Raw genomic sequence first — 8,465 nt, 5'->3', positions numbered from 1 at the left:
TTGGACTTTTGTGTAAGTAAGCGTTTGATTTTTATTGAGAGATCGTACATTCCCCAAAATACACCCACGAACACACACACACACACACACACCCCCCCCCCACACAAAACTCTGTCCTATAAAGAACCCATAACAGAGTAACGCTAGGTAGGAATTTCTCCTAAACAACCTTTACATCGCTGGTGGTTCCAGCAACTTAGTTAAATTGACTACTCATGACATTCTGCATATGTTTCCAAAATTTACCATGCTGAGATTTTTAAGCATGCTTTTATTTCTAGCTGTTTAGACTATTGTAATGCCCTGCTTTCTGGTCTCCCTAAAAAAAACTCTCACACCCTTCAGCTGTTACAAAACTCTGCTGCTCCAGTGCTAACCAAGACCAGAAGGCAGGCTCACATCACACCTCTTTTAAAATCATTGCAGTGGCTCCCAGTATGTCTCAGGATTGATTTTAAGATTATTTTACTGGTTTTTAAGTGTCTTAATGGTCTTGCCCCATCTTAACTTGCAGAGCTGCTAATACCTTATGAGCCCCTGTGGACTCTGAGGTCCTCAGTCACTGGACTATTAACAGTTCCAAGAGTCAGAACACACATTTATAGTGAGGCTTCTTTCCAATGTTGTGGCCCCCGTTTGTGGAACGGTCTGCCAGAGAACTTGAGGGCTGCAGAAAATGTTGCTGTCTTTAAGAGCAGGCTCAGTACCCACCTTTTTAACTCTATTTCCTGAATTGGATCATTTCCAATTAGTTTATGCATTTTCCATACAGTTGTTTGTTTTTCCATGTGGGGGTGGGTAATTGTTTTTTTGTTTTTGTTTTTTTTTGTTTTTTTGTGGGTTTGGGGTATTTTTTTATCTGCACAGCACTTTGAGCTGCTTTTCGCATGAAGGATGCTTTATAAATAAAATTGATTGATTGAAAGATAGATTGAACACTAAATGTACAGGTGCTGGTCATAAAATTAGAATATTGTGATAAAGTTCATTATTTTCCATAATGTCATGATAAAAATTAAATTGTCATATATTTTAGATTCATTGCACACCAACTGAAATATTTCAGGTCTTTTATTGTTTTAATTTTGATGATTTTGGCAAACAGCTCATGAAAACCCAAAATCCCTGTCTCAAAAAATTAGAATATTATGAAAAGGTTCTCTGAACGAGCAATAAAAATAATCATCTGAATCAACAAAGTAACTCTAAACACCTGAAAAAGATTCCTGAGGCCTTTAAAAACTCCCAGCCTGGTTCTTTACTCAAAGCCGCAATCATGGGTCAGATTGCTGACCTGACTGCTGTCCAGAAGGCCATCACTGACATCCTCAAGCAAGAGGGTGAGAAACAGAAAGAAATTTCTGAACGAATCGGCTGTTTGCAGAGTGTTATATCAAGGCACCTCAGTGGGAAGTCAGTAGGAAGGAAAAAGTGTGGCAGAAAACGCTGCACAACGAGAAGAGGTGACCGGACCCTGAGGAAGATTGTGGAGAAGGGCCGATTCCAGACCAAATTAAATTTTCATCTCCATAAAACTTTTCAGCAGATGGAAGCATGAAGTGCTCCAAAATCTTCTGATAGCTGCTGCATTGATCCTGCCCTTGATAAAACCCAGTGGACCAACACCAGCAGCTGACATGGCACCCAGACCATCACTGACTGTGGGTACTTGACACTGGACTTCTGGCATTTTGGCATTTCCTTCTCCCCAGTCTTCCTCCAGAGTCTGGCACTTTGATTTCCGAATGACATGCAAAGTTTGCTTTCATCCGAAAAAAGTACTTTGGACCACTGAACAACAGTGGTCCAAAGTGCTGCTTCTCTGTAGCCCAGGTCAGGCGCTTCTGCCGCTGTTTCTGGTTCAAAAGTGGCTTGACCTTTGACCTGGGGAATGCGGCACCTGTAGCCCATCTCCTGCACACGCCTGTGCACAGTGGCTCTGGATGTTTCTACTCCATACTCAGTCCACTGCTTCCCCCAAGGTCTGGAATCGGCCCTCCTCCACAATCTTCCTCAGGGTCCGGTCACCTCTTCTCGTTGTGTAGCGTTTTCTGCCACACTTTTTCCTTCCTACTGACTTCCCACTGAGGTGCCTTGATATAACACTCTGCAAACAGCCGATTCGTTCACAAATTTCTTTCCGTTTCTCACCCTCTTGCTTGAGGATGTCAGTGATGGCCTTCTGGACAGCAGTCAGGTCAGCAATCTGACCCATGATTGCGGTTTTGAGTAACGAACCAGGCTGGGAGTTTTTAAAGGCCTCAGGAATCTTTTTCAGGTGTTTAGAGTTACTTTGTTGATTCAGATGATTATTTTTATTGCTCGTTCAGAGAACCTTTTCATAATATTCTAATTTTTTGAGACAGGGATTTTGGGTTTTCATGAGCTGTTTGCCAAAATCATCAAAATTAAAACAATAAAAGACCTGAAATATTTCAGTTGGTGTGCAATGAATCTAAAATATATGACAATTTAATTTTTATCATGACATTATGGAAAATAATGAACTTTATCACAATATTCTAATTTTATGACCAGCACCTGTACATTTAGTGTTCAATCTATCTTTCAATCAATCAATTTTATTTATAAAGCATCCTTCATGCGAAAAGCAGCTCAAAGTGCTGTGCAGATAAAAAAATACCCCAAACCCACAAAAAAACAAAAAAAAACAAAAACAAAAAAACAATTACCCACCCCCACATGGAAAAACAAACAACTGTATGGAAAATGCATAAACTAATTGGAAATGATCCAATTCAGGAAATAGAGTTAAAAAGGTGGGTACTGAGCCTGCTCTTAAAGACAGCAACATTTTCTGCAGCCCTCAAGTTCTCTGGCAGACCGTTCCACAAACGGGGGCCACAACATTGGAAAGAAGCCTCACTATAAATGTGTGTTCTGACTCTTGGAACTGTTAATAGTCCAGTGACTGAGGACCTCAGAGTCCACAGGGGCTCATAAGGTATTAGCAGCTCTGCAAGTTAAGATGGGGCAAGACCATTAAGACACTTAAAAACCAGTAAAATAATCTTAAAATCAATCCTGAGACATACTGGGAGCCACTGCAATGATTTTAAAAGAGGTGTGATGTGAGCCTGCCTTCTGGTCTTGGTTAGCACTGGAGCAGCAGAGTTTTGTAACAGCTGAAGGGTGTGAGAGTTTTTTTTAGGGAGACCAGAAAGCAGGGCATTACAATAGTCTAAACAGCTAGAAATAAAAGCATGCTTAAAAATCTCAGCATGGTAAATTTTGGAAACATATGCAGAATGTCATGAGTAGTCAATTTAACTAAGTTGCTGGAACCACCAGCGATGTAAAGGTTGTTTAGGAGAAATTCCTACCTAGCGTTACTCTGTTATGGGTTCTTTATAGGACAGAGTTTTGTGTGGGGGGGGGGGTGTGTGTGTGTGTGTGTGTGTTCGTGGGTGTATTTTGGGGAATGTACGATCTCTCAATAAAAATCAAACGCTTACTTACACAAAAGTCCAAATTAACTACCAATGTAAATATGGTGCATAATCAAGTATGTCCCAGATGGGGAACTGGAGCCGCCATCTTGGCCAGACATCTATGCAAAGAACTTAACCAATGGATCATTTAACATGTATTTCATGGAATATTAGGGGTATTAATTCGCCAATCAAAAGGAAGAAAATGCTGACATATCTAAAGAGGCAGAAAACATATATAGCATTTATTCAAGAAAGTCATCTTGCATCTTTAAATGTACACACATTTAAAGCTGCGTACAGATTGGGTGGGGAATGTTTTTTATTCATCTTATTCATCAAAAGCAAGAGGTATTGCGCTACTTATAAGAAAACACTTGAACTTTCAATTAAACTCGGTTGAGAAGGATAAAAATGGCAGATTCTTACTGGTGGATTGTGAAATAAATAGAGAAAAAATCACGCTGATAAATGTATATGGTCCTAACTATGATGACCCACTATTCTTTAATAATTTGTTCATGAAACTGGCCACAATTAAAGGCCAGTGAATTATAGGTGGAGACTTTAACTTGGTCCTGGACCCAATTCTGGACCGATCGTCTCCTAAAACAACTTCGTTATCAAAGGCTGCAGCAGCATTAAAGCAGGGTATGAAGGACTTAGCCATTATTGATGTATGGCGCAACCAACACGCACATCACATCAGTTTTCTTTTTTTTCAGCAACACACAATACACACTCTAGAATTGATATGTTACTAATGTCTCAAAAGATGATTTCCAAAGTGACATGGTCCGAAAAGCTACATTTTCGGACCATAACCCTATTAAACTCACCTGGATGATCGACAGTCGGCAGGCAACAGATTATAGGTGGAGATTTAAAAATTACATGTCGAAGGATCCCAAATTTGTTGCATATATGACCAATAACATTGAAATATTTTTAGAAGCCAACTATAATACTTCAACACATTCCAATATATGGGAATATGGGAGGCCCTCAAAGCTTATATGAGAGGATATATTTTGTCATATAGTGCTTACAAGGTAAAAAAAAAAAAAAAACTAGAGAGACGCTGATTAAATTGGAAAGTGACATTAAGAAGTTAGAGCAGGAGTAAATTGCTACAAAAAAGGAGGAACGAACACCTTAACACATTAATTAAAACAAAGATGCAATATGATAATCTATGTACCAATAAAGAGAAAGCAATAATGGCCAGAACTAGGTATCACTATTATGAATTTGGGAACAAAACAAGCAAACTCTTGGCATAGCAAATTAGGAAGGAAACCTAATTAGCAAAATTAGCAATGCTTGGGGATGATACAGAACCAAAGAGGTGAACTTTCATCCTGTAAACCTCAAGAGGTTTACTAATGTCCCCTTCCGGCCACCACAGAAACCTCAGGAAGTCCCTGTCCTCTTCATCCCCAAGCATTGCTAATTTTGCTCTCCGCCAAACTGCTACCGACAACCAGAAGCACTATTCCGATGAGGTTATTAAAACCATTCAAAACAACTTTTATGTGGATGACTGCCTTCGATCAGTAGCAACTGTGGATCAGGCAGTAAAACTTGTCACAGAGCTCACCAAAGTATGCGGAGAGGGAGGTTTTACATTAACCAAATGGGTCAGCAACAGCCCTGAAGTGCTGGCTAGCATCCCTGAACATCATAGAGCTGGAGGATTTAAGGAGCTGGATCTGGATAAAGAAAAGCTGAAAGAACAAATAACAGTTGAGTCTGCACTTGGACTCCACTGGGATACTTTCAGTGATACGTTTAGCTTTAAAGTGACCATCAAAAGTCGTCCTGCTACCAGAAGAGGTCTGCTCTCCACAGTGAGCTCAATATATGACCCGTTAGGATTTCTTTCTCCTTTCATCCTGAAAGCAAAACTATTACTCCAGGAGCTCTGCAAAGCCAAGTATGGATGGGATCATGTTATTCCACAGGAATTTATAAAGCCTTGGCAAAGATGGCTCAAAGAGTTAAAGCTGTTACACAATTTTCAAGTTGTAAGATGTATGAAGCCTGAAAACTTTAATCCAGTAGAAACTGCTGAATTGCATCACTTTTGTGATGCAAGTGAGTCAGGCTATGGTACAGTAAGCTACCTCAGATTATCAAATCACCAAGGCCAAATCCACATCTGCTTCATATTTGGAAAAGCTAGAGTGGCACCTCTAAAGCAGATGACTATACCCAGACTGGAGCTTACAGCAGCAACATTGGCTGTAAAAGTGGATCGAATGCTAAGGAAGGAGCTGCAATTACCACTTAAAGACTCAACATTCTGGACAGACAGTACATCTGTGTTGAAATATATTCACAATCAAACTAAAAGATTTCACACTTTTGTATCCAACAGGGTTGCTGTAATCCATGACCTCTCCCACACCAGACAATGGAGATACGTCAGTTCCAAAGTCAACCCAGCCGATGACGCATCAAGAGGGCTTCATGTGGAATCCTTCTTAAGATCAAAATGGCTGACCGGTCCTGAATATCTCAGTAAAAAAAAGGGAACTTGGCCAAAGCCCACAGGAGGTCTGGAAGAAATACCAGCGAATGATCCTGAGGTGAGGAAAGAGATCACAATTAACAGTGTGATAATGGAGGATCAACATCCAATTTGCAGGCTAATCAAGTACCATTCATCATGGAATCGACTTCAGAAGTCTGTAGCCTGGATATTAAAAGTGAAAAGACATCTTCTTCTACTAAGCCAGCAAAGAAAAGGTCAAACTCACCTGTCCTCAGAAGTGATGAAGAGGCTGAAAGATCAATGTGAGACCCGAAACCTGTCAGTGGAGGATATGCAGAACGCAGAGAAAGCTATCATTTGTTTTGAACAAAGACGCTACTTTGACTATGAATTTACTTATTTGGAACAAGGCAAACCTCTCAGTTCAAGAAGTTCCATCCTTAAACTGGATCCGATGCTTGATGGTGGCATCTTAAGAGTTGGTGGCAGGATCAACAAAAGCGCAATGCCAATCCACCAGAAAAACCCGATTATTCTACCTAAAGGTTCACATATATCTAACATCATCTTACAGGATATTCATCACCAAGTTGGACATTCAGGAAGGAATTACATGCTCTCCAAGCTCAGGCAGAAATTCTGGCTCCCTCGTGCAAACTCCTTAGCTAGAAAAATCATCAAGAGCTGTGTTTTCTGTAGACGCATGCAGGCAAAACCTGGTGAACAGAAGATGTCAGACCTTCCTGAAGACCGTCTGTTTCCAGATCTACCTCCTTTTAGTCATGTTGGCATTGACTACTTTGGCCCTATTGAAGTAAAAAGGGGACGAACTCAGGTGAAACGATGGGGAGTCATATTCACCTGTCTGGTGAGTCGAGCTGTCCATCTGGAGATGGCAAATTTCTTGACCACAGACTCATGCATAAAGGCTATACGCAGATTCATCTGCAGAAGAGGATCCGTGATGAGCATCAGAACAGATTGTGGGACAAACTTTGTGGGAGCACAAAAGGAATTACAAGAAGCGTTAAGAGCGCTAAATCATCAGAAAGTTCAAAACACTCTCCTAGTAGAGGGAATAAAATGGACCTTTAACCCTCCTTCTGGAGCCCACCACGGTGGAGTCTGGGAAAGACTAATACGTCTAATAAAAAAGACCCTCACATCTGTTCTAAAGGAACAAACACTGGATGATGAAACCCTGTCAACAGCACTATGTGAAGTGGAAGCCATCCTAAATGACAGGCCAATAACTTCAGTGTCGGATGACCCCAATGATTTAGAACCACTAACACCAAACCACTTACTCCAGCTGAAAGGAAAAGTAACCATCCCGCCAGGAATCTTCGAAAAGGCAGATCAATATTCAAAAAGAAGATGGAGACAAGCACAGTATCTTGCTGATCTTTTCTGGAGACGTTGGATAAGGGAGTATCTCCCACTTATGCAAGAACGAAACAAGTGGAACAATGAAAGAAGGAACTTCAGCCCTGGAGACCTGGTTGTTCTTGTCGATAACTCGGCACCAAGGAGCGCATGGACAATGGGCCGTGTTATAAAGACCTTTTCTGATGCCAAAGGCTTTGTTAGAAGTGTTTTGGTTAAAACCAAAGCCAATGTCATCCAAAGACCAATAGATAAGCTCTGTCTTTTAATGGAGGCAGCGGGATAAAATAAAAGACTTCCTAATCTTTACTATGGACTGCTTTAAATATTAAAATGTATGGAAAAGTGGATTATGGATATGGATTTTGAAAATCATAATTACATTTATGTGATTTTTGCTAAATATTTGGCTCCTGTGAATATTATTTTGTAATTGTTATCTTGCTAAGGCTAACAATTAGGGGCCGGGATGTTGGAGCCTATTAAGAATTAGATAAATTTATTCTTTGCTAAATTAATTTCCACAGACTTAATGACAAATTAATGGTAGCTCAATTTTGTATATTCAATTATGTATGTATTTAATTGTTCCTTTTTTAGACCCTCCTCCTTGTCAGTCAGCAGCGGGCGGTGATTAACAAGCACAAACAGCTGTTGGGGCTGAGCTGATTGTTTTGACAAAGGAGTGAGGAGCGAAATGATCTTTGTACCGCAAATTAAGTTTTTTGTTGAAGTCAACTCGGAGATTACTTTTTGTTATGTTTGTAAGTAAAAGAAACCTTTTTGGAAACAAGAAAGGAGTCTCCGCGAGTGCTTTATCTGCTTGAGCGAGTCGAAACCCTCCTCCTGGGCTGCTCTGGCATTTTTTGCCTTTTGGATATTTTGAAATGCGAGAGTGGACCTAACAATTGCTGACTCCTCTCACAAACATGATTAAAGAAGCTTTGGAAAATACAAAATTACCAGACTCATTGGAAACTGCAGCAATTATTCTACTTCCAAAACCAGACAAGGATAAAAAGAAATGTGACGCGTATAGGCCCCTCAGTGTCCTAAATGCTGACTATAAGATACCATCTAAATTAATTGCGCTTAGACTTGAGGACGTAATACCAAAATTAATACATGCT

This window comes from Poecilia mexicana, unplaced genomic scaffold (assembly GCF_051168715.1).
Source record: "Poecilia mexicana isolate PSO_F unplaced genomic scaffold, ASM5116871v1 scaffold_17, whole genome shotgun sequence".
NCBI lineage: Eukaryota > Metazoa > Chordata > Actinopteri > Cyprinodontiformes > Poeciliidae > Poecilia > Poecilia mexicana.
This window is presented reverse-complemented; position numbering follows the sequence as displayed.